The 26,014-nt window shown below is 34.5% G+C and overlaps 1 protein-coding gene across 6 annotated transcripts in view; it reads right to left on the reverse strand.

Moving 5' to 3' along the window:
- Positions 1-26,014, reverse strand: part of LOC115890223 (protein bric-a-brac 1-like) — a 506,239-nt gene that overhangs the window by 470,169 nt on the left and 10,056 nt on the right. For 4 of the 6 annotated variants that reach the window (XM_030910403.1, XM_030910402.1, XM_030910401.1 and 1 more), the window contains exon 2: positions 24,233-24,277. The exons of 1 other annotated variant lie outside the window; for it this stretch is intronic. The gene's annotated coding sequence lies outside the window, so the exon portion shown is untranslated. The remainder of the gene's footprint in view (positions 1-24,232; positions 24,278-26,014) is intronic. One more of the 6 variants, XM_030910399.1, reaches the window with a different exon arrangement.

Raw genomic sequence — 26,014 nt, forward strand, 5'->3', positions numbered from 1 at the left:
TTTGTGGTAAATTAGTGTTTTATTTTGCTGTTGTAACACCAAAGGTTCCAACCCTCAACTGTAATAAATGGAGTAATGCTAAGCCAAGTCGTTTAAAGAAAAAGAAAGGAGATAAAAACTTAAAGCGGAACTAAAGAATCTGGAAGACTCCTGGAACTTGGAATAGGAATCCTCCAACGGTCTAAGACACTCGAAGATATTTCTCAGGATTATGACGAGAAAATCAAAGATTCTCCTTGATTTAAGTAAGAACAATCTTAAAACTATCACGGGGTTTACAACAGGACACTGATGGTCTCCACAATGAACACTTCAGTAGATTGAAGCTAAGAAACAACGGCGAATGCAGATTCTGTGGGGAAAATGGGAAACACCAGAACAACTCATCACTGAGTGCGCCGAGACGACAACCATTCGTGTCATAAACTTTGGTAGGACTAATATCTGAAAAGAAGAACTAATCTCTATAACACCGTCTCGAATACTGGCATTCAACAAAGCCCTGAGATTGTATGATGAGTTATAACTCAAGGAAAAGGGATACAATAGATCCCCTCCCATACAATCCACATCTCTACATCTCTTACCTAATCATTACTTTGATTATTATTAGCAAATATATAACAGCTACCAGCCGAGGAAAAACGAAAAAACAAAAAGACACGTGGCCGGCGATATAAACAAATAAACAAAAGGCGGAGCTTCGAATCCTCCCCTTCACCCCACCTCACCCCCCTCGTTCTCTTTTTACCGCTGCTCTCCACGCACACGCACCCACACACATTCTCCCAACCAATTAATTCTATCAAAATATTTAAATCTTTTTCGGCGCATTTTACATGTTTATTGCTCTCTTTCATTCATATAGTATACGTGCCGGGGCATTGTATGTGGTACATAGCGGGGCATATTGCGAGGCATTGCAGGCGTTTAATGCCTGGACGGGCGATATAAAACACTACATAATATATTTAATGCGGGCCGGCCTAGTTTTTCGCGCTGAGCGTCGCGGCGCTGCCGAAAATAACGCCAATTGGCGAACGGGCCTGGCCAAACGAAAGCGTCGGACATCGATGATGGGCGGGGACGAAAAAATAAAAAGTTTTTTTTGGAAATTTTCCGAAAAAAAAAGTTTTTGGTTCTTTCAAGTTACCACTGACTAACTGCTATAGAAGAAATTCTAGGTAGGGTATGTATAAGCAGTTTTGTTATCCTCTGACCAGAAGCATTGTACCTATTGTTTACAACCCTAAAATAGTTAAAAGTTTATGTTCAAGATGATGGTTTGCCGATGGCTTCTTTGCTGCCTCCAATGATCTCTATATACAGGGTGGTCCGAACTGTATTCCGCAAACTTCGGCAGCAGATAAAAATAAGTAAAAAAGTTCGTATAAATGTATGTCCTAAAATACTTAGTTTCAGAGATACAGGGTATAGAAGTTTCATTTTTATTTCGATTTTTTCCAAATTATTTCTGAAATAACGTCAATATTTGTATGAAAATTGGTGTCTATGTACTCACACTGGGTTAGAGAACGTTTAGACTAGGTTTTTAGTTTGCGACGTTTGTGGTAAATAATGTTCATGTACATCGTCTTTGAATGAACATGAGGATCCAAGTAACTAATCTGAAAATCCAACATATCGTTTGTCCTTTGTGCGCTAACGAAAAGATTTTTGCATCATGAAGAAGTATTACATCATTTAAAAACTGTTGGAAAGTTGATTATTTGTCATGGAAAAGTATACCAATGGAGATTAATTGTAATAGAAGTAATTCTAAGGGTAAAGTTTATTATAGTAATTAGTGACCTGTGCGACTTTTTATTTATAGATGTTTCAGGTTTTGAGAATAAATCGGTTGAAAAAAAGAAAATACATATTCCTTGGTTTACTGGTTGCCTAACGATTAACATTAATTTAAAAATAAATCCCCAACATGAATAATGATCAAAATATTTAAACAAAAACAGACCACAGACCACAGACCACAGACCACACAAAACAAATTGTTGGTTAATAGCAGTTAGGTAGTAGTCGTAGTCAGAGATATAGATTCAAAAATGCGCACATAGTGCACACAATATTTCTTTTTTGAATTGAGGTATTGAGAGAAGCCTCCAACTGTCTATAAGTTTTTCTCCAGTTTCGATATGTTTAAAATTCCTTTGTTCCTCTTTGTACATCTTATATCTAACTTTATAACCCGCTCTGTCATTATTCTACCTCCGATTACCACGCATTACCATAGACCATACACGTCTGCACACCCTCAAGTTACGAAAGCTAAAAACCCTTCCATCTCTTATATACTTTGCCCGGCATAATTTCTTTTATTAAACCATCGGAACCCATTAAAACTGCCTCGGAAAACGTTTCATTTCGAGAAATGGTACCATCTTCGCCGGCGCACGAGAACAAAGATTATACAAATGCAGAAACGATTTGAATATATCGTAATTACTCGAAATTGCCCGTCTCGGGAATGTATCTCGCATAATCTAGCTCCCCCTCACTGCGGTCGTACCACCCCGTAATATCGACGCGCTGATGCGCCGCCAATTTTTTTTCGGTACTAGGTAATTTTTCGACCAATGGCGTAGCGTGTGCGTCTGGGAGAAAGTGGTTTTATTGGCGGAATGAGATCGCCGTGGCTGCTCCCACCGAGAGGTACTAAGCTGCGTACTGCCCGGGGCTTAATAAAGATGCAAATGACACGGCGAGTCGGGACGATTGAGAGATGGTACTACCGCACGCACCGGCGTTCGATGGTATCGCGGCGGAGACTATTTGAATAATTGCCCGTTTAAATGCGGAAAAAGGGTAAAAAAGAATGAGGAGAAGGACCAGACAAAAGAAATTATTTTTCTTTGTGTATTGACTAAAAAATGAAAGAAAAAAAATTAATTAAATTTATGCAATACTATTTGACCATTAATTTATTATACTAGCGTGTACCCGCGACTTCGTTCGCGTCGAATTAATCATTTGTAATGGTGATCATAAAGTAAAGCAAGAATTTCCATTAACATACAAACTGGATAAAATTTTCTCACATTTATGTCAGCATGAGAAAAAACAATATGGCGATATTATTATATCACTTGGTAATATTTGAGGGGTAGTTTCACCTCGTTGGAATTTGGAACACCATGTATGATTTTTTAAAAAATTTCAAAATATGTAAAAAAACAAAATAAATTATGCGTGTCCAAGCGTTTTCCCGAAAGACTAACCGTTTTTTAAATAGCAAATATCGTAATATTTGAGGGGCGTTTTCACCCTCTTGGAATTTGAGATTCGAGAAACCCCTCCTTATCGAACCTCTACACCCCACAGTCAATCCGTTTGCCAAAAATCAGCTTTAAACGTCAAGCAATTTAAGCAGAATCGTGATTACTCAATGGTCATATTTTATGAAACAACCTGTATAAATTTTTAAAAAATCTTAAAATATGTAAAACAACAAAATAAAATATAGGTACGTGTTTAAGAGTTTTTCCAGTTTTTAAATAAAAAATATTCTAATATTTGAGGGGTGGTTTCACCCCCTTAGAATTCCAGTTTCAAAAAATCTCTTCTTATCGAACCTCTACACCCTAAAGTCAATCCGTTTTCCAAAAATCAGCTTTTTACGTCAAGCGCTTTAAGCAGGATCGTGATTAATCAAATATAAACCTTCAAAAACAAGTATAAATATTTTTAATAGAAAAAAAAAATATTTTGAAAACTTCAGACAAAAATAACAGAACACAGATACACAATACAACGAAAATAATAATAAAGGCAACACACATACACACACTCCATTTTACTAATTTATATCTACCACCTCCATCGCGAACTCTATCTACCCCCCGTCTCCCCCACTTCCACCCCCACCACCCCCCTAATCACCCTAATGGATGACGATTCCGTTGATTTTACTCGTTTTTTTTTTAATTCGGAAAAAAATGCAAATTATTAATACGTAGCCCGTATATAGCGAGCAGCAATTTTTTCCGACAGACGCGAAGAGCAAAAGAACGGAACGACACACACAAAAAAATATTAAAAAAGAGAATTTTCGGAGGTTTGGGGAAAGTACCGCCGGTTATTTAATTACCCAAAGCATTGAGGGGAGCGAAAAAAAAATAAAAAATAACGCGAGAGAGATGGAGGAGGGGAAGAGTGAGGTGTTTGAGACTGAGGACGGGAGGTGTGAGGCAGTTCGAAACGTTGTTCGTGTTCGGTAATAAACGAGTGTAATGCGGACGGATTCGTCGCTGGTGGGTTGCCTAATTAAATCAAACAGGAAGCGGATGTTGCGCCACTGGCTTTTAGAGCAGCGTTCCGAGTTGTGTTTTAATTTTTGTTCTGGAATGAGGGAGGGAAAAATGGAGGCAGTCACAAAATTGAGATTAGTTGAAAATATTGAGTGACTCACATTAGGCGTGCAAGTACGAAAAAAAACAATAGATAACTTATTCTCTACGAAGAGAAACCAGTTCTGAAAAGTCATTCCACTCACTTATTGGTAGTTAAGTTGGATTGTTAGTTAAACTGCGTTTTTGAAAAAGCTGACTGCTTATTCTGGTGTCTGAAACCAGGGCCGTATCTGGGGGGGTGTTTTGGGGGTTCAAACCCCCCCCGAAATTATGGCCGAAAATTTTTAAAAAGTAATGATCATTAAGTAAGTAAGTAAGAACGAAACAACAAAAAAGAAGAAGAATATGGATGAATATCAATGACTAAAGAATATAAGAACATGTAACGCCCATATAATATAAAAAATATAAATATCCCTTCAAGCGGCAATGTTAAGTAAAATATGTGCCACGGTACTGTTTGGAAGAATGGTCACAGTTTGGTCTCGGGTGCTATTTGTCCTTGTATTCTTTAGTCATTGATAAATATACATTATACACCTTAACCTCACTTTTCCACTTTGAAAGCAAATGTCATTTTCGATTTTCGACTTTCAACATTCAAGTGTTTAATACAGCAAAAGTTTGACAAGGACAAGATTTTGAATGTTGTGTGTTTTGCTGGTCATTAACGTGATTAACGTTTGTTATTGTTCTGCTATTAGACAAAGAATTCTTGAACTATGACACTTTAGCGGCAGAACTAGACTTGTGGCGGCAAAAATTGAAGCAGCTACCTGCAGTCGACCGACCTAAAAACGCCATCGAAACGATAATCGGAGTGTAACCAGTGTATATTTCCAAATATATACATTTTATTAATGATCCTAGCAACTCTACCAGTGTCAACAGCTACACCAGAAAGATCTTTTTCAACCCTAATGCCGCAACCGCACATGCGGTATTCGGCGATCTCCGATCGGGGCTTCGCCGATTTCCTATGCCTATGTGTGTGGATGAGGAAGTTGGAGTTCGGCGACTCGATCGGCGACGAGAACGAGCGCTCGTCTCTATGTTGTTGCTATCAGAGCCCGCATGTGTGGATGGAAAGGCGAAGTCCGATCACGCTAAGGAGTTCGCTAAATGCCGCATGTGCGGTTGCGGCATAAGACGATTGAAGGACTTCCTACGTAACTCTACAGGTCAGGAGCGATTGACAGGACTTGCTCTATCAAGCGTACATAGAGAAATAAATATCGATATCGAAGAGTTAGTCAATCGTTTAAGCGATTTTTTTATTATGCTTTTTTCCTAGCAGCTTTTGTACCCCCCTCCAAGCCAAACCCCCCCCGAAATTTTGGTCTAGATACGGCCCTGTCTGGAACCTTTGATTAGCGATTTTTGGAAAAGTAAAAAAGTCGTTAGGACTTAGGTCGGGACTGTATGGAGGATGGTACGACAATTCGATGTTTTCTTGCTTTAAAAACTCAATTGTTTTTAGATCTGTCTGGGAACGTACATATAATTTCGTAGTGGTGCATCATTCGTCGTTGAGGGTTGCTTTTTGGAAACCCAGCAATTACTTCCGGCAAACAAAAAAATATACAGCGTGGTTCGAACTGTAATCCGGAAACTTCGGCAGCATATTCTGCAGATAAAAATAAGTAAAAAAGTTCGTATAAATGTACGTCCTAAAATGCTTAGTTTCGGAGACACAGGGTGCAGAAGTTTCATTTTTATTTCGATTTTTTTTCCAAATAATTTCCGAAGTAACGTCAATATTTGGGTGAAAATAGGTGGCGGGGAGAATTTTTTGACATGGGAAATTTGTTTTTGATGCCAATATGACTCCTATTTGTAGGGGGCGCCACCTACATGTGTTTTAACTGTTTTGAAGAGTAATAACTTTTCGTCCGTACCTGTATAAAACTACTGAGTAGAAAAATATACATCTCCATGACTTTTTATGTAAAAATAGTCTCTTGGTAAGAATCGCTGCGTGCAACCGTTCTCAAGATTTATTTAGAATGGAAATTATATATCTACATGTCATTATTGAAAAAAAAATAAAAACGATGAATAGATAGTTTATTTTTTTAAATTAATCATAAATTTTTCTGCGAAAAAATTATGATAAAACAGTTTCTGCTGAACTTTAGGCACAAAAACATTTAAAATTTATAATTTGAGTCTAATAACTATTTATTCAACATGTTTAATTTATGCCAATGATGAGTAGTCAGGTATTGATAAATTCGATTCCAAATATCTCGAGAACCATTACTCGTAGCGATTTTTACCAAGAGACTTTTTTTACGTAAAAAACGTCGTAAATGTATATTTTTTTACACAGTAGTTTTATACAGGTACGGACGAAAAGTTATTACTCTTCAAACCAGTTTGTAGGTGGCGCCCTCTACAAGTAGGAGTCATATTGACATCAAAATCAAATTTCTCATGTCAAAAAACTCCCAGACAACAATTTTCATCCAAATATTGACGTTACTTCAAACATTATTTGGAAAAAATCGAAATAAAAATGAAACTTCTACATCCTGTTGTCATATTATAGAAATCTCAGTCCTTGGATATTGTTAAAAATATTATTGTTGCTTGATACAACTTGAAAAATTTCCAAGTCACCATTTGACCCCAAAATAAAAAAAAAACAAAACAGAGCAGCAGGAAAGCAGGAAATAAAACAGGGGTTGAACAAGGCCGAAAACACACATATTCTCGTCGGTATCTGACCGAATCCGACCCTTCCTGCCGCGTTAACACTGTGACACGCTTTCCTGCTGCACCGAAAAAACGGTTTTATCGATGTCAAACGATCTTTCAACGTGTCCGACGATATTTCGCAGGACACGAAAATAGAACTAACTTTTAGCCCGTTGAAGTAGTCGTAGACATGAATGAAATATCACAAAATGTATCTACCTCTTTTTAATTATTTCCTATTCTAAAAATTGTTGTCGCTTATTTTAAATGTAGAGCTTTTGCTACAGCAGCGCCATCTTAATTGTTCCCTCTTTGATGATCCATTTTCAATACACGAAGATAATTCTCTTTAATATATATTCCTATAAGTTTTATTATTTTCTATAATAACTTTATCGCAATCATTCTTTATTCTTTCGTCCACTGATCCCCTGCAACAAATCCAAGCCTAGAAACTAATCCACCTGCATTTTTAATATCATCTTTGTATTTTCCAGGGATCAAAACCAAAAAGCGCCCGTGCATGTACTCGCTTGCCTGCTTGTCTTAAGGCAAGGCACAAAACTGCTTGCTCCATCCATGCAATCGCTTAATCCAGGCGAGCTCTTTTATTAAGTATTCCTATTGTAGAGCCATAGGCTTGAATTAAACATATATATTCCCTGCATCTCAAGTTTTTCCGATTAGAAAACTAGCTGGAGGGGTTTTCACTTTGACCTGTTCATTTTCTTGAACTTTTTTGATAAACTCAAATCCGTCTTTCCTCAAAGAAAACAGCGTTGTTTTTGATTGAGATGGTTTTCTTGCATTTTTAATGGTTTACGGAGAGTTTCGCTTAAACAGGTTCAAGTATTTTAAGGAGTTGGAGAATGGTCGCAACTAAAGGCAATGACGTGACTGCATAGCCCGTGTTGCCATAATTGAAGGATTTCCTTCAATATGAAGAACTGAAGGATTTTTATCCAAAAAGAAGACAAAATGAAGGTTTCTGGCGGTTTTGCACAACAAAATTGTTAAAATATGTAGTAGGAATATTCATTGCCTTTTCTACACCTATTTTTTCACTTTAACAGTGTTTAATTAATGATGCCTCAGTTTAAAGCAACGTTGCTGTCAAAAAGTCCGCAATTCAAAAGAAATAAATAGGGAAACGGAAAACATACCTAATAAGTCAGCTAATCATGGCGCACGGTGGGGTATTAGCATGAAAAAGGTGATCGAAATTCGAAAAAGCAAATGTGTTTAAGATTTCCCAAAAAAAGATAAATGATAAGATAAATCATGTCTGCCATGATTGGCGTTGCTATAGGCAAAGTTTACAGAATAAAATATCTATAGGTGTGTTTAGTTGCATTCATTTGTTTCAACGAAACGTCAAAGTTGTTACTTCTCACAGATAAGAGGTAAATGGCTAAATTTTATGTTTAAAATTATAAATTGTTTTTGTTCTTGTGCTCTTTTTACGTTTATATTATTGTTTTGTTTGAAAATGGTTCAGCAAGCTGCAGATATGTATTCTACAAAAACGTATTATTTATTTTGATATTCTCTATACTAACGATTTTTTTGCAACTAAAAGTTAGGCAGTTATTCAGAAAATTTGATTAAATTTGTGACATTTTTATTATACTTAGAGATTTAGTTGCGCATTTCGAAGAATTCAGCATATTGTCTATATACGTTTTACTTAGTAAACATTGGGCTTTCGTACAGTAAAATAAAATACTGCGACTTTTTGCGACTTTGCTGATAAAATGAGAAAAACATTCTTGGTTTCCTCTAATTTGCCAATCAGTGATATACTAATGCGAGGTGTAAACTGCGATGGCATTGTTGTGTGCAAAGCGATCGCATTAGTGCCATTAGCAATATAGCACAATTTGGCATTAGTAGCGACTTTAGTGGTATGGGCATTGCTCGCGGATCAGTCGTAGCATTAATAGTATTAGTTGCGATATTACTACTGGCATTAGTGGCATTGACCGTGAAAACACTGGAACAGTGATTTTTCTTTCTTTTTTTTTAGAATCGACGAATTATTCTTTATTTTGTTCATATTATTTCCTCTTTAATTGAAAATAGCAATAATTTATATAAGGTCTACATAAAAAATTTCGATCAACTATCTGTGTCAAATACCCCACTGTGTGGCGTCTTGCACGATTAATTGTTCTCGGTTCAAGCAGTCACTGTATGCAATGAATTTTTTGAAACGTACTTTATAATATTGCTTCGAGTATCTATTACAGCATTTTTGATCGTGTTATTTTTTAATAAAAAGTTTATTTTACTACATCAGTGTCCGGTGTCCAAATATTACCAGAAATAAGCTTTTAAAAATTTTCTCCTAATTATAAAACAGGTGTAATACACAAAATTCGGTGATTTTTCACAAGATCTGGATTTTTTGTGAAGTTGAAGGAATATGAGGTTTTTAAGGCTCCTTTGAAGAAATTCGCTCGAAAATTTCTGGTAACACTGTGTCGAAATGAATTCAAGTGTAAAAAAGTTCTTTAAAAAAATGAAAAAAAAACGAAAATACTACGCAAAACATACAAAATTTCAGTAATAAATTTCATGGATAAAAATATACGTCGCTTGCAAAACACATATCTCGGGTCTAATAAGAAGTTACTGTGATACCCTGTCAAAGCGCCATGCTACTACATCAATATTAAAAGAACGAAATTCAAAAATACACAGAAATAATTTGATTTTATTGCCGGAATAAACCGAGATACATTGCTCGAAAAAGAAAAAAATGTCAAAACCCCACCCCTTCCAATAAATCAGTCGATTTTTGATTAAGAACCAAACCCACCCCTATATACCTGCGACGTTCTGTCTCTCTTTTCCAATCTGTAACCGCTCTCCAACCCCCAAAATGCCGCCCACGACACCGCAAGACAAGATACCCCTCGTATACGACCCCCGTTTTCAATCGCTTGACTAATTCAGGGGTTGGACTAGGTAAAAACTCGTTTAATTCTCGACACCGCGTGACCCAACCCTTACGGCTGCATCCCCCCGATGTAATCAAAGCTCTGAGGGGGATGATCCTGGAAGGGTGGTGGTCGATTGACAATTTGTATTCGGTAAATTTATGTTTTTTGGTTCAGTTCTTCGATGTAAAATATGTGGAGGTTTTTTTTGGGGATACGGGATTTTTTCTTTTATTATTTTACTATTTCGCATAACGTTTTTAGTGATATTATTAACATAATACTGGATGATCCAGGGGATCATAATAACACGCAAATTTTAAAATAAGAAACAAGCAAAAAAAGGTATATAACTGAACGTAGCATGGAATAATATACCCAAACTGATGAAGCCTTCCTATGTTTTAAAAGATGTTCAAAATATGCCAGGAGAACCTTTTCGTTACTACTATTCTTGATTCCTTTCCCTTTACACCAATCTTCAAGTTTTACATAGGCTTGCTCGTACGTTGGTCTTGATTTTTCGGGAAGTAGGGAATCGACAACGTATTGCGCAATGCCTTCAGTATCCGAAGGGACACTTTCAGAATCAGAATCACCCACATTAATATTATTTTTTGCTTTTTGCTAAAACTGAACGTTTAAAACAAAATTGAACATCAATAATTGAGTTGTCAAAGTCGAAATGGAAACAATCAACAAGCACGGTTACCACGGCGTCGACTAATATGGTGTAGCGTTTTTTAAACAACTACCACTGCGAACGGCAGCTTTTCATCGGAGAGCAGTCGTGGATAAGGTATTTCACTGGAAAGAAAACTAATTAAGAACAATAAACAAAAAAATAGATATTGGGCGCCAGGCGTGTACAGAGAAAGAAAACACAGTTGTATAATACTTAAAACTAATGACTATATTTATTCATGATGAATTCTGATGGTAAATAGCATTGTACAATTAATATAATTATTATAGTGGTTACTTGTTGAGTAAAACTATATATGTAAATAATATTAAATACGTTCTATGAAAAGACTATAAAGAAAATACAATGCGTGTAACGTTATAGAAAATATAGGAAAAGTAGCATTACTTTATTTAAATTGTTAAATTTATACGGTGTTAAATCAGATGTGTTGCAACCTGTAGATTCTAGAATCTATCTCGTTATTCATCTGTTAGTATAGCGTAATAATAATGTCTATAGAAAGTAATACTATTACAATGCGTGATATTATGAAATCTAAAATCTAAATCACACTTTTACTACTGCATCGACATAAATATCCTTAATAATCTAACCACTAAATATAGTCTGTACGCTATTGTTTAAAATGTACGTTACTGTTTAAGACTGAAAACATTTTAGATGTTAAATGCAAAACTAGAACTTAAATATACACTTAGCTGTTCTTTTATGTAACCCTGCTTCAAACAGTAGCAGCGCGAGGAGGTCTAGCATCTCTGTACTGTCTGTCGGCGATCCAGGCTTAGAAATGGGGGTGAAGCAGCACGGGGCTCAAGCCACATCCACGCTGGGGCACTCTATGTGTAAGACAAATCAATCCTACTGGGGACACTTGTCCATGGGACATCCGTCCATAAGATAGTGGCACAAGAGAACACTACTAGGACCTTGAAAAATAGTCCATACCTTGGACACTTGTCCGTAAGACAATGTCCGTCCGTAAGACCCTAAGAACACGAAACTCTTGTTTAAAATCAAACACCGTCTAATAAACAAAATGAACCTACCTCGAAATACTTCCGAGGGCTCAATAAATAATAAACAATCTGTCCTTTCTTCCAAATGACATTCTGGAGGACAAAAGCAAAGGGACGCCAACGTGCCAGCCAAATACAAATACAAGTTGGGACATCCGTAACTCTACCCTAAAAATATTCACTAATAATATCGAATCTAAAAGGAAAATAACTCACTTTACCTGTAGCTTCGAAATGGCAGCTGATTCAGATAATACAGCCAGATTTAAATGACCACCATTTCTCAACACTGGGACTAATGGCGTCTAAGAGGCCAAACGGTCCAACCAAAAGTGAAGTTAGATCACAGAGAATTGACAGAAGCGATGTTGACAGCGCGCGCTCCCACAGAGCGATACCAGGGTTGTGTCAAACAATAATAGGGTTGTGCCAAACAATAACAGGGTTGTGCCCAGACATCATATATCATAATCAAAGACATGTAACGAACTAAAAACGTTACAATGGGCACCTGATAATTTAGAAATTTTAATTTTTATGAGGATAACTCTGACATTACAAATTAAATCAAATCTCTTTGGATCGCCCCTCGTGTCGCGTCGCAGATTAAATTTTGAATGATACACGTTTGATACGAACTTTTTATATTGTAGGTATACAGATGAGACTAAAAACACATAAAATAAAACGTTTAATTTTCAGAACTACAAGCAGAAAAACATGTCTGTTAAAAAATGGCGAATGGTGTGATCTGATCACTATGTAATATATCGATGGCATAAGCGAAGGGTTGGAGGATTTTTAAGAGAAAAAGAACTGCTGCTGAAAAATATATCATAAAAATATATAAAAACCTGACTTAAGCCTTTAATAAAAAAACTTAAATATTTTTATCGACTAAAGTTTTTTATAAAAAGACAAATCTTTTTAATAATAACAAACATATCGAATTACCATACCCAATTTTTATTTTCCGGCATATAATGTTAACTAATTTCCCTTGGCGGTATAAATAAAAACTATTCCTTCAATTATTCAACCTAATAAATGTTGTTTAGTATAAAACTTTCACGTTGCATGTCCCTGTTGTTGATATCGTATATTTATCAAGCACAAATAGTTTACCGAACTGTGTAATTTACCCTGTTTTTATTCAATTTATTATATACTTTTCATATAATAAAAACGCTGAAATTATTTAATAGTAGTGTGTCGGGGATATAATACATATTTTCGTCGTTCGGATCATATTAAATATAAAAATACGAGTAAAAAGATATTGTTGAACTAAATGACGTGTATTATGTTTAAAAAATGGAAAATACGTAGTGTATTATTAATTAATTTTTTTAATTAGTTTCTTTCGGTTATGATGGCACAAAAACCGTTAATTTTTAATTGAATATGTATGTCTAATAATAAGAACTCGGTAACCATCAATACTACTACTAAGATACAACTACTAAGATTAATTTATTTTAAGAATTATTTCATTATTTATCATTATCTACCATTTTCAAACCAACATAGACTCAACGATTTCGACAGACGATGACAGAAGAAGAGCAGGTGACGTCCCATACCAATCTATTTATTTTACTAAAAAAAGTTTCTAATATTTTTTAAGTTAACTATGGATGGGTTTAAATATAAATCCGTCATGCGTCGTCTCTTGTTGTTTTTAATCAGTTTTATTGGTTTATTTCAAAAATGACAGATCATATTTCAATTTTATTGGTTTGACGGAACGATGAACGACAAACGGACGCCGATACGTATGAACTCGCCTTTAGATTTTTGAGGCTTGTCAAAGTCTTGCCAAATTATAGGTTATAATTTTGTGTCAACTTATGTCAAATATTCTGCGTTTTGGAAGTTGATGCATTTTGATTCGTGTTATTACGTGTGTTTTGTGTCATTTGAAGTCAAGTGGAGGAAAAATCGAGGTAAAATTTACTGGAGACCCCCAGAGCACAGTTTATAGTTAATACTCGCTGCCCAGGCAGGAAGTCTTATACACCAATAAAGTTACCATCAATAAAGTTTGCATACCATCTCGTCGTAGATAAGTGCATCTCGTATATGCTACAAGGATCGTACTAAACATATACTAGGTACTGGAGTAGCTGTAAAATATCGACATCACATAATAGATAAATAATGGATTTTAGTACTGTAGAAAAATAATGTCAAAAGGTAGTAATGGTTTACAAAAATTAAGATTAAAGTTAATTAATCAACCTTTAAGATATAAAATTTAGTAAGTGTTATTATTAATAAAATAGTTTTTATATATTATGTTGTTTTATTTATTCCTGTGGATTACTTATTACAAATTTCTATTTGCACATAAGTTGTATTGATAATTGGAAGTTTCTTGAAGCTTGAAAATAAAAAATAGTTCTTTTTTATATTTTTTTTGGTATGTGGTATTTTGTTCTTGTTTGTTTTGTATTAACACATACCATTTTTTTAATAAAATAACTCGATTACATTTTTTTAGTTTCATACAGTTTTTTTTTCACAATATTTTGAAGTAATCACTTATCAATCAAATTTTAAATGTATTAATTTCCTGCTATGCGTTCTAGTTGTACCAACTTATTTCTTTGTAAAATAAAATAAACTACTGTGAAATTAAAATGACAGACACATCTTTCACTGTCAAGGATCTTGTCGTTGGACAGGATAGTAGTGTTCCGAATTTCTGCGTACCTTACCGTCTAACGTCATAATAATTTAAAGATAATTATTTACTGCTATTAGTTGATAAATACGAGAGGGGATATTAAACGTCGCACGGTGAAAATTTAAGCGATTTTGATAATTTGTCGGTACAAGTTTGTAGTCTTAATCGATTCTGTTGTACGGTAAGTTGTGGCTGAACTCTCTGCAAACTCTATAAAGTCGGTGCGGAGTGCGCGAGATTTGCCAAAGCCTAAAACATCCGTAACTCCACGATCGATTCCGTAACTTACTTTAAAACATTATTTACAAAATTTCCTAACAGAAATTGTTATAGATTGTATGTTGTATGGGTGGGGGGGAGGGGAGTTAATCACCGCGACTTTATAGATTTGTTGTGCCCCCCTTTATTGAGTTATATTATATATAAATCATCATATACAGTATCATTAGGGCTTTTGACAAAAGCCAGTACCTGATACGGTTTCACAGAGGTTAGTTCTCCATCTCCGATATCAGTCGTACTAAATAAAAAAATAATAGTTATTAAACAAGACGATAAAATGGCATTTTATCATCTTATCAAATATACATGTTTACTAAACACAACGTTGGATTAGTTACAAAAAATAATTAGCTCCCTACCTTGGGTATTAAAATAAATTTAAACGTTTTTATAACGTTGTGCCGACGTTTGACTAGTACTACAGCAAAGTAGAAGCTTCTGCGACGTCGAATAAAAGTTGTCTTGTAACCTTTTTTGCTTAAGTGATCTTTAGGTGATTCGGACAACGTAGTTACAACGTTGGACAATATAGAGTTTTCCGACGTCAGTTTCAGGACCTATTCCAACGTTATGCAAACGTCGTCTGTTTTACTAATTCAAACGTTGTTTAGATTTCCTTATTCTTACGTTGGTAGGACGTCGAGTCACTACCATTTTGTAACTGTATTGAACCATAACCTTAAATCTTAAATTTTCACTTCATTGTTCTGTTCAGTCAGACAGTTCAGTGCTGTTTTTGTTTTTATAAAAAAAAACTTAATTAAAATGGGACATAAGCAAGGTACATATAAAACTAAATTTAAATATACATCGACATATATTACCGATAGTTTACCCACTCCCTCGTTTATTTAGATTATAGAGGGCGGCACAAGCTAGACTCTAGTATACTACCTGTTAAGACCGAACTGCGACTTTATTAGTCCAGTATGCGACTACTCGAACTACTCCATCTTAATCTCCAAAACAACAAAGTGAAAACCGCCATGTTGTTAAATAAGTAAATGTTTCGTTCCTAAAATAGCAATTCCTGCTTTTTGAATACATCAACTTGAAATATTTGACCCTAAAAAACACGCGGAAACAATTTTTTCGACTGCGAATAAATTATTCTCATTTTACTAAAAAAAAAATTCAAGAAAATATTTAAAACTTCTTTAATTTTAAGGCCCATTAGTATTTTTCAAAGTAGAAACAATACATTTATCAATAAAGTTGTTTGCGTTTAACTTTTTCGCCTTGGGTAACGAGTTACAGAGTCGGTTAAAGTGTTTCAATAATTATGATCTTCAAACATCCTCCACACTTAAATACTTTTGTTTTGTTTTCCTTCACTGCCATCTGACATATGTCTCTAACTAAATCATAAAAATAATATTTTTACTATAATTATCCCAATTTAGTATAAAACGCGACTTAGACGCCATATTAGTTTTGTATTTCTGTGAATTAGGATTTTAAACTAAACTTTTGTACTAAATTAGGCTTCTATAAGCCAACGTCGGTATCCAACGTCGTTTTGACCCAAAAAAATTCTTCTCCAAACTAGTGCAGACTAGGGTTGGCACGAGGTTGTGCCGACGGTGCGCCCCGACGTTTGGTCGCGTGACACAACTTGTGACACAACGTTGTCCCGACGTCCAAATGCTGCTTGGGTACGTTTTAAAAAATATTCAGAAATTATTATTTCAAGGAATTTATTACGAGTAGAAAAAATATTGTGCTGAGTTGGCGTTGGTTTCTATGTAATTTGACACATAAATAAACTGTCTCTTTAGTTGTCAGTTTTGAGTCAATATTTTTTAATTCTCTTTCGTGTCGATTGCTGATTGAATCGGAGCCAGAAATGGCTCAAAACGAAGTTAGTAAATTAACAACAGATATTCAAGCTGAGGCGACAAACGCCATATCCAAACTACTTCCGTTTAAATCCCGAATAACTTATGAAAATGAATACAAAAATTTTCAAAAATGGAAGCAATTAAAAAACGTGCGAGAAGAAATAAAGTTTTTAACCTATCCTCGCTGTTAAAGTATCATTTAATCTACCCTTGCCCTTAAGTACTATTTTATCTACTATTTTTGATAGATATAAGGCAATTTTAACAGTTGATATGGAAAAAAAACATAATTATTTAAGTCCAAGTAGAGATATTATGCTATTTTTCTGACTTTACTCGATCAAAAATCACCCGGAAACTCTGACTTTTCCACGGCAAAACTTCGTCGGACCCGCGGCGTGAAAAGTGGAAAGCGCCTCTTGCCGAGAAAATCCTCTATTTCTAACGTTTTCCCTTTTCCTCTCGCTGTTCGTCGTCTGGGGTAATCGAATGAGACACGAAACTCTATTAAATTATCGTTTCGCCGACAAATATTAAAACGCGTTCACTTCCGATGCGATTAAAGAGGTTATGTTCGAGGGTTTTGCGTAAAGTAATTGACGTTTAAAGTGTAGAAAAGAAAAGAGAAAAAAATGCGTTCTCTTATCTTGAACGTTAGTGAAAGAATGTAATATATACAGGGTGGCCCATCGAAAACGTTCCGCAAGGCATAACGGCCAGGGTATTTATTTTTTCAAAAAATCCAAAAACACGTCAATTTTGTTTGTGAGGGGGACAACTTTTGCCCCATAAATGATTGCAAAATATTCAACCCTCTAAGCGGGGGTGTCATCCCCCAACTTTTTTCAAATGGGAAAGGAGCTTTCTATTCTCTATATTTCCCCGCCTCGTTTTTGAAAATCGAGTCATTGAGAAAATATGAAGGATTGAAATTTGAAAAGTTTATTTAAACATTTATCAGAGTAAATGATAAGGATAAATTCCTTCGACCAATTGGAGGATTTTTCTTATTATTTTTAGATGTTTACGCATTTTTTCACTTGCCACAAGGTCAAACGATCAGCTGCGGTAGTTGCTAGATACCTGTTCTGTGACTTATGCGTTGAAGTTCTTCTCAATATCGTTAAACTTTTTAACAATTGGTGTACTCACTTGCAGAAAAAGTAGAAATAATCGAACTTTATTTTAAAAATAATGAATGTGGCAATGGGGTTGCGCAGATATTCAATGAACGCCATCCTAACAAACACCCTTATGGCAAAATTGTTCGCGAGTTAGTAGCAAAATTTCGCGAAACTTGTTCCGTTATGAATAAAAAGAGGCAATATTATATATTGTATAATATATTGTAAATAAATATATTGTATAATGGCAATATTGTTCCTATTTTGGTTAGGAGCAGAATTTCAGTAAGGTTCTTCTAGACAAGAAGAGATGGCAATGAGTATCTTACATACATAATTTCTGTTTTGTGACTTTTTATTAACCTTTATAATAAATATAATAATTCTAAACACGTGTTTTATTAAATTTATTATTATTTACTAACGATTTGTGAATTTACAAAAGTAATTGTAAATTCACTATAATAAAATGTTTTAATTTGTTGTTACTCTATAGTAATAGGTATTACAAGAAGTTGGCGATTTTAAAAAATAAATTTACAATGAATAAGTAAATTTACTATGAGATACACATTTTTTAAATAAATTCAGGAAGAATATTGGTGAATATAAAGATATATTATAACATATTTATATACATGCCACAAATTAGCCATACAGCGATTTTACAAACGAGTGGTAAAATTAAAGAACGGATGGTAAATTTACTACAATAATCTGTAACAAGAAATAGCCCTTAATATTGTTATTAAATTCACAAATTAATTTTTACAGTATAGATTAAAAAATCTTGAAAAAAAGAAACTTTTACACCCATTCTAAGACAAAAATAAAGACAAATCCCTACCAAAAGTTAAAAAATAAAAAAACCTCTCCTAATCGATCGACAAAACGCGACAAGAAAATATCCACCCTCCGATAAGGAAAAAATTAAAGATTACGACACCATAACCGAATTACGTTCGCGAGGGGGCGCAAAGCGTCCCCGTCACGCCACGGGAAACCCCGAATTGACATTTCGCCTCCCATTTCCGACGCCCAAACTTAAAAGACGTCGAATATTTTCGACGCGCACCCCCCTTACGTCCCCCTACGCCCCCCCAAAACACTGGAGATAGGACGACGACGACGACATCGGGCGTCGGAACGCATCAGACACGACCAACTGTTGATTATACGGGATAAAGACGTCCGCACACTACAAAAAATCGTACGGTTTTGTCGGTGGGTGAGTGTCCAATAAAAAAACTGATAACACACACGATATCACGATAACACAATTAAATAATTGAGTAAACTCTGTTAGACACAAGAAGTGTCACTGACATGGGTCCTGTTTTTAGACAAACTATAATAAATAATAATCCAATCAAAAAACACTGAGCTTTATTAAAGAATATAGGGTCACATCAATACTTAGGTGATACAAAACCTTAGGAAAACAAATACTCACACGACCACATTCAAAAATGACTCCTTTTCGATCAATTCGTCAATCTAAGGTCAACGTTTTTAACAAAAAAAGGATATTTTACAAAGATCCTATCTGTTTTCAGTCGCTTTGCAAAATGCCCAATGAAAACTAGTCAGATTGTACAAAACATTTTACGCGGGATTGGTATAACTAACCTAGATTTATCCAGCGACATTTCTTAAACTTCTCTTTCATAATTTGGAAATAATGGCACAAAAAGTGATATTTTTGTTAAATAGAGTATGGTTGAGTATGATTATTATAAAGATCTAAATTCATTTTATTCTAAAAGAAAGCAAAGTTCCACAATGAAGCAGTCCTGATTACAGTTGAGGGTTGGAACCTTTGGTGTTACACAGCAAAATAAAAACACTAAATCGCCACAATACACCAAAACACTTTTACTTTTACACTGGACGCGCGTTTCGCTAACCATGTTAGCATCATCAGCAGATGATTATAAACTAAAGTACAATCTACAAGTTGAGCATTTATATACTCACCCAGTGGGCACCGAGTGGGCGTGGCAAAATCTAGCCAACCGAGTCAGAGCCAACTGAGCGTAACAGTTAGATTTCCGCCACTAGAGTAGTAGGAACAAAGAACTTGAAGGAATTGGACCGTTGTCTCTGTTCATACTATCTTTACATTTATTAATTCTGATGCTTTCATATGCATCTAATTGCCTGTAATTTGAGACTTACTTAATTAATTTTAAATTATTAAGATCTATACAATGTTCTTTATCAACAATATGTTCGGCAACGCAAGATTTATCCGGTCTACCATATCTTATCTGAGCTAAATGTTCTTTAAATCTAGTTAATATTGATCTTCTAGTTTGCCCAACATATTTCTGATTACAATCTTTACAAGAAATTTCATAAATACTCGACCTTTCCAGTGGAGGTGTTTTAAGTGTGTAATACTTAATAATTAAAATTTATGAAATAGGATTAAAGTTATTTTCATCTAAACATAATAAAATTTTGACATAAATAATTATTGTTTTTGTATAGGAAAATGACATATTTTTATTAAAGCGTAAATTATTCAGTATGCTTATGCTCATAGCTGACTAAACTTTGATTATTTTTTTAATCCGCCTGGCCTCGATTCTCGATTTCGCATTTTTGTCTTTTTGCAGAAGAAATGTACAGAAAATATCATCATTGAAAAATGTATAATCAGGGACGGATTAAGACAAGGGATCCACTATCCCCAGTACTGTTTACTGCTTATTCTTGGCAGATGATTTAGTTATCTTAGCAGGAGATGGGAAAGAGCTGAAAAAATACTGAGGAAGATTTTTGGAGGAAAAAAGATATGGACCAGAAGAACAAATGAAGAATTAAAGCAACTATATCGGGCAACTATAAGAGCACAAAGACTGAGATGGCTGGGACACATTGAAAGAATGGCTGAAGCAAGAATTCCTAGTGTGATGAATGATAGTGAATGAAACGTGAAATAAGTGGAAAGAGAAGGAGAGGTAGACCGAGAACCAGATAAAAAAAGATGTTAAAGAGGACTTGAGAAGGATAAGAGTGGATGGGTGGAGAATAAAGGCGAAAGACAGAAACAAATGGAGAAAGATAACCAATCAAACCATGAACCTTTTAAGCTTTTAGAGCTATTATATATAAAAATGTGAAAACGAAAACAGAGGTGTGTGGACGGCTTTAGGGATGCGGAACGAACGAGCTGAAACGTTAAACAACTGGTAGAGAACGAGAGAACGACGGACATGCTTTTCAATGAACTGGCTCAAACTGGCATCTTCCCGATTATCCCCGATGAGAGCAACGGGAATAAAAAAATCAGGGATAAAAAAAGATCGGAAGGTCAGGAAAAAAGGAAAAAAAGACGAAAAATGGCAAAGGTCAATGGGAAGCGTTATTCTTTCCGGTTTGGACTCGAATTAGAAGCTTATAGAGGTATGAAATACTTCTTTGTTTATACAAAGAGTGTCTCTTAAATAATATTTCAAGGTATTATACCTATGACATTCCATAGGTATAATATAGTTAGAATACTTTTACAAAAAATTAAATTTTTTATTTGAATTTTTAATGAAATAAACGTACTATATCGACAATATTAGTATTTGTACTCTTTGAAAATTCGTTACATCTTTAAAAATAATCTAAAATGTCAATATACCATGGGTATATAAATAAATGAGGTCTAAATTATAAGAAAATGCATTTTCTTGAAAACTTGAAGAGATACGTAAAAAACGGTATATTACAATTTGATAGACAATTAAATTGTGTCTGATCTGATTCAGAAAATATACAGTATGTTCCATTTAAATTAAAACAAGTTATTGTCCCGTTTAAAAGCTAGTAATTATCTAACATAAATTTTTAGGCACTCTGTATAAGATAGTATTATTTTTATTATTGCCACATAAAATTTAGTAAATAGAAAAACTTCAGTGCAATTATTTGGTTTTAAAATACTTAAATACGCCTAGAGAAATAAAGCATTAAAATTGTTACTGCATTTTCACAAAATCGTAAATATTTCAAAAACGGCAAGATAAAAGTCAGGTAAACCATAATCAAATTTAACTTTATTTTAATTGAAGAAACTAAAAATGTAATGATATACAGGGTGTTACGTTTTAAAAAATACAACTTTGATATTTTTTATTTATTTGAGACACTCTGTACCTTTTAAAAATAATTTTAAATTGTAGCATTAGTTGTCCTTCAACGATATCATCACTTCCAATTTCTAAAAATCTAATCTACAATACTTCGTGTCGAATGAGGTGAATAAACATATATATAAGAACTAAATATAATACAGAAAATTAAAAATACCATTTTTTAATGAGCTGTTTTCTCAAAATAGGAAACAAATTTAATTCCTTGGTTAAAAACTCGTCACAAACCGAAGCATTAATTCGAAAAAAAAACACAAAAAGAACAAAAATTAAAACGTCTTCCTGTACACAGCCAGCATCTCCCCAACCCTTATTAATCACCCTCCACCCCCCAACAACCATCACCTTGGCACCCTATTGGCGGAGACACCTGCCGAATCTGCAAACGTCAATTTAAGAGCATCGAGGGTGAGACCAGACGATTATTTAATCAAAGATCGAAAAGGGGGTGCCAAAAAATGGGGAAAGGGTGGAAAAACATCCCCCAGGCTGCCACAGCGCGTCCTACCCCACTTGGACCGCCATTGGGGTGCCCGGGGTGGTACAAGAAAATATGGAAGTAAAATGATGGAGTTGGAATATGGAGGGTGGCTGGGAAAATGGAAGAAGATTTCTTGATGGCAAAAGTTTGATGTATAAATAAAATACATTAGTAGAAAAAAAAAACAATAAAAATATGATGCTTTTTAAAAGTGCTCGATTGCGATTTAATTGTCATAAAAAAATACAAACAATATGATGCATATTTGTCATATTATTTTCATTTTTATGATTTAGTGTCAGTAGATCTTTATTATTTGAAAAAATAGGGTGGCTGTGATATGCCTGAAGTTACTTCAACACAAGCTGTCAAATTAGTTCAACTTTAACAACTAGTTATCATTTTGTGTCAGTTAAAACAAAAAAAATTCTCGGAAATTTTACAAAAATGGAAACTTATCCTATAAGGGAAAATCAATATGATTCTATTAATTGGTGACTGCAGTGTGCATTCACTAATTAATAAATACTAATGAACGGTCAATAATTTTGATCAAACGATTAAATGAAGCATGATTGACCGTCTAGAAACACGTTTGACGATTGACTAAATCATTGATGGTCATTGATGAAAACTTTGATTTACGCCAATGATTGAAGAGGGCGCTTGACCGTGTAGGAGCGTTTTAATCAATCTTTCCGTCAGTCAGGGGTACCTATTCTTGACCACTCGCATCTTCAAATATCGCTCGCATCTCCGAAAAAGCCATATAACAATACACGTGATGCGTATACGCAAAGTTGCGAACGATGTCAAGAATAGGTACCCTCTGGCGCCTGGCAGCAATCATGGAGGACTCTTCGCACGCCGACAACACTGAAACGAATTCGGAACGTGAGTTTACAAGCTTGTTAATAGATTTGTATCGAGATTCACCAGAACTGTGGAAAGTTAAAAGCGAGGACTACTTTAATAGAAATAAAAAAAGCGCGGCGTTGGAAAAAATTGTGGGAATTTTAAAAGCGTTAAAACCGGACTACACTGTTAACAAACTAAAACGAAAAATTAATACTTTAAGAACTAATTTTAACAGGGATTTTACAAAAACAGGAACACATCGGGAACAGTACCTTAAAAACGAAAACTCTGTTGGGAATGCTTTTTAATCCAAAAATTCATTGATTCAATCGATTGACTCAATCATTTTATCAAACGATTAAAAAAAACCGTCTAGGGCCTTCTTTAAAGACAGTGTTTACAAAACTCGACCAACTATTGTCGACAACATGCGAGAAATGGTTGTGGCTGCTTTTTGAAGTAGAATTCCAAATATGCCTCTTATAATAATTTTTTCGAAATTTCGGATAAACGATAAGGACTAGAAAAAAAAGTCCAAATGAAAGTTGCAGAGCGTCTCATTTTACATAAAAATGGTCTCTATACTGTTTTTACTCAAGTCAAAATTTCCCGAGATAGGGTGGCTAGAAGGTAGTGACAGCTTTTTTTGAAAAACTTATTTCAAAGTCCTTACAGTTTCTCTGAAATTTAAAAAAACACACTTTATTTATATTTTTCACCCCTTCATTAAAAACATCTTTCACAATTTGTTTTTAGATCTGTCAAAGTAACTTATATCAAAAGTTTCTTAAACATTATTAAAAACTTTGTATTTAAAGGCCTATTTTCTTGAATTAATCGATCTCCCCTAAAAAATATACATACTTTTCTACTACATAAATTTCACTCATACAATCTTACTGAAAAATATTTATGTATCTCTTCACAAAGCATGTCATTAGTTGCGATTTCTCTAGTCAATCGAATATAAAAAAAAAATCGTAGAAAATTCGTAAAATGACTGACAGACGCATAAAACACATAAATAAAAAGTAAATGAGTAATATTAACATCGGGAGACAGATAGATCACTTACCTACTTTTCAGCTTCGGAAAATGTAGGCCCTGTCAAGCGACTCGTCTGCAAATGACAGAAACGATAATTAGATCGACATTGTTAACAAGGAAAATTGCCTACTTTTACTCGTCACCCTATTACCAGTGGCGAATTGAAGTATATAGGCATAAGAGGATAAAAATTAATAAGGAGACATATCTATTTTTAAAAAACACAGGCTAAAACGCAAACACCGTATGATCGAAAAAAAAAACGGCGTCAAAGATAGCTGGGGAATGACAATAGATGTTAATTTTGACGAGGTCAATCTCTAGACGTCATTTACTAAAAATTGGCGTTAAAAAACTCTTAAACACGTATATTTTATTTTGTTGTTTTACATATTTTAAGATTTTTAAAAATTTATACAGGGTGTTTCATAAAACATGACCATTGAGTAATCACGATTCTGCTTAAACTGCTTGACGTTTAAAGCTGATTTTTGACAAACGGATTGACTGTGGGGTGTAGAGGTTCGATAAGAAGGGGTTTTTCCAAGAGGGTGAAAACGCCCCTCAAATATTACAATATTTGTTATTTAAAAAACGGTTAGTCTTTCGGGAAAACGCTTGGACACGCATAATTTATTTTGTTTTTTTACATATTTTGAATTTTTTTTTAAAATTATACAGGGTGTTCCAAAAACTTGGGTAATTGATTAACCACGAGTCTGCTTAAACTGCTTGACGTAAAAAGCTTATTTTTGGCAAACGGATTTTTTGAAAGTCAAATTCCAATGAGATGAAACTACCCCTAAAATGTTACCAAGTTATATAATAATATCGCCATATTGTTTTTTCTCATGCTGACATGAATGTGAGAAAATTTTATCCAGTTTGTATGTTAATGGAAATTCTTGCTTTGCTTTATCATCACCATTACAAATGATTAATTTGACGCGAACGAAGTCGCTGGTACACGCTAGTAATAAATAAAACCTGAGCTTTCTCAACTCTTCAGATATAAGGAGTTATTCGTTAACGCATAGTATTTTAATCACGAAAACGTTTGTTGAACATCATCCTAACCCTAGAATTACACATAGCTAAACCTATTACGCAGCCCTTCAAATCAAATTTTCCCTAATCGAATAAAAAGTGCATCAGGCGTAAACCTCAATCTCTCTCCAGAGCAAATCGAGTGGATTCTTCAAATTCACCGCCTGGATCGACCACAAACCGCAAAGTACGTAGAAATGGGACGGGATTGTTATTTACAGGGAGTGAAAAATAACCTAGAAATAAAATAACACCGGTATGATGGTGGAAGGGTGGCACAGTTGCCTCCAGGGGGTGGACAATTTCAATTTCGCACCCCTGAGCCCTCTAAAGTGACCCGGGAGGTGTTAATCTTGTTTCTATCATGTTGTAGATAGTCGTTCTTGTACAGGGTGAGTCTTAAATTACTGCAAATATTTTTAGGGGTAGTATATTTCGATATATTCTTCTATTCTTATACAGGGTGGTACGAACTGTATTCCGGAAACCTGGCAGCATATTCTGCAGATAAAAATAAGTAAAAAATTTCATATAAATATATGTCCTAAAATGCTAAGTTTCGGAGATACAGGGTGTAGAAGTTTCATTTTTATTTCGATTTTTTCCAAATCATTTCTGAAGTGATGTCAATATTTGATTTTGATGCCAATATGACTCCTATTTGTAGAGAGCGCCACCTACATGTGTTTTAACTGTTTTGAAGAGTAACAATTTTTCGTCCGTACCTGTATAAAACAAAATATACATTTCCGTGATTTTTTCC

The sequence above is a fragment of the Sitophilus oryzae genome, unplaced genomic scaffold (assembly GCF_002938485.1).
Source record: "Sitophilus oryzae breed Bouriz unplaced genomic scaffold, Soryzae_2.0 scaffold_85_pilon_pilon, whole genome shotgun sequence".
Taxonomy (NCBI): domain Eukaryota; kingdom Metazoa; phylum Arthropoda; class Insecta; order Coleoptera; family Curculionidae; genus Sitophilus; species Sitophilus oryzae.